The 2,074-nt window shown below is 42.9% G+C and overlaps 1 non-coding gene across 1 annotated transcript; it reads left to right on the forward strand.

Annotated features, from left to right (window-relative positions):
- Positions 1 to 523: 523 nt before the first annotated feature.
- On the forward strand, positions 524 to 714 carry LOC140283373 (U2 spliceosomal RNA). Its single transcript, XR_011910075.1, has one exon. It is a non-coding gene; the product is annotated as a U2 spliceosomal RNA (small nuclear RNA).
- The last annotated feature ends 1,360 nt before the right edge of the window (positions 715 to 2,074 follow it).

Genomic DNA, 2,074 nt, shown 5'->3' on the forward strand with positions numbered 1-2,074 from the left:
CCGACAATGTATGATCAAAAGAGGTGCGGAGGTTTTCAGCTGCAAGAAGGTCTGAATATCCACCCATAATTACTGAAAAATGGGTAAGAAAAGGTGCGAAAGCCCAACCGCACATGATCATAAGTGGATGAGAAGGTGTTCGACTGCAAGTAGGTGTGAATGTAAGATCATAATTTGTAAAAAGCGGGTAAGAAAAGGTAAGAATGCCCAACCATAAATTATCAAAAGTGGCAGCAGAGTTTTGGCTGGTATTTATCAATGTCTAGATAGATTTCAACAAAAAACAACGTTGTACTTTGCAGTAAAAGAAAGTGCAAATCAAAAGTTTTAGGAATCCGAGAATAAGCTTATTTTCATGAGTTCTGCACGATTTCGGATTTTATGTATAAAATGAATTTCTTCACGCAAACTAAGTTAACACTGCTTTGTCCTTCATATGTACCCATTTCTACATATATTTCAAGCATAAACTTCCTCATATTACCCTGAATGAGAAAGAGCCACACTTGTGATTAAGCCATACCTCCCTTTTGAGGAGTTCTGCATGATTCAAGTGTAGTATCTGTTCTTATCAGTTTAATGTCTGATGTGTCCTCTATGCGAGGACTACATATTAAATGGATTTGTATCAATAGGAGTTGAAAAAGGAGCTTGCTCCGTTCACTCCAAGCATCGACCCGGTACTGTAGTGCCCCTGGGAACGGTGCGCTCTCCTCTGCTCTTGTGAAAAAGCAAACAGCGGTGCAGGATGGAAGTTTCAGGGAGCCCAAGATGAAACTTTCTTTTAGTCTGCTGAGAAAAGAGAGTGAATGCGAAGTAGACTTTAACACGGCTCTGGGAGCGAGCCGAGTGCGGGCTAACCAGGCGAATTGCTTGAACGAAACGCGACACCGAATGAGCGGTCAGAACAAAGCCTCAATACGGTGTTCCTGTGGTGTTTTTATAAAATGCGGTGAAAAAAAAGGTGTGAATGCCCCATAGAAAACTAAAAGGTGGAGCGGAAGTGTTCGGCTGCAAGAAGGTGTGAATGTCCGACTATATTTGGTGAAAAGCAGGTGAAGCAAGGTCTGAATGCCCAACCTTACATCATCAAAAGCGAGATCAGAGGTTTTTGGCTGCAAGAAGGCCATAGTTTGCCAAAAGTGGGTAAGGTGCGAATGACCGACTAAATATCAACAAAAGTGGGGGCGGAGGTCTTCGGATGCAAGTGGGTGTGAATATCCCACCATAGAAGTATGGTGGAGAGGAAGCTGTGAATGGCCGACCATAGTTTGCAAAAAGCGGGTGAGAAAAGGTGCGAATGTCCAACCATACATGATCAAAACAGGGAGCGGAGGTGTTTGGCTGCGACAAGGTGTGAATGTCCACCCATAATTAATGAAAAGCGGGCAACAAGTAGGTTCGAATGCCCAACCATACATCATCAAAAGCAGGAGTGGATGTGTTCGGCTACAAGAAGGTTTGAATGTCCGAGCATAGTTTGTAAAAAGCTGGTAAGAAAAGGTTCGAATGCCTGAACATACATCATCAAAAGCAGGACTGGATGTGTTCGGCTACAAGAAGGTTTGAATGTCCGACCATAGTTGGTAAAAAGTGGGTATGAAAAGGTTCGAATGCCCAAGTTCGGCTGAAAAAAACTGTGTTCGGCTGCAAAAAGGTGTGAATGTTTGACTAAAGTTTGTAAGACAAGGTTTGAATGCCTGACAATGTATGATCAAAAGCGGGAGCGGAGGTGTTCAGCTGCAAGAAGGTCTAAATGTCCATCATTAATTGCTAGAAAACATGAAAGAAAATTTTCGAAAATCAATCTGCACATGATCATAAGTGGGAGAGGAGGTGTTCAGCTGCAAGAAGGTGTGAATGTCCTACCATAATTGCTGAAAAATGTGTTAGAAACGGTGCCAATGCCCAACCATACATCATCAAAAGAAGAAGTGGATGTGTTCTGCTACGAGAAGGTTTGAATGTCCGACCATAGTTTGTAAAAAGCGGGTAAGAAAAAGTTCGAATGCCCGAACATACACCATCAAAAGAGGGAGCGGAGGTGTTCCGCTGTAAGATGCTGCGAATGTCC

Source organism: Leuresthes tenuis, unplaced genomic scaffold, assembly GCF_036924035.1.
Source record: "Leuresthes tenuis unplaced genomic scaffold, fLeuTen1.0.hap1 SCAF_23, whole genome shotgun sequence".
In the NCBI taxonomy this organism is placed as follows: Eukaryota; Metazoa; Chordata; class Actinopteri; order Atheriniformes; family Atherinopsidae; genus Leuresthes; species Leuresthes tenuis.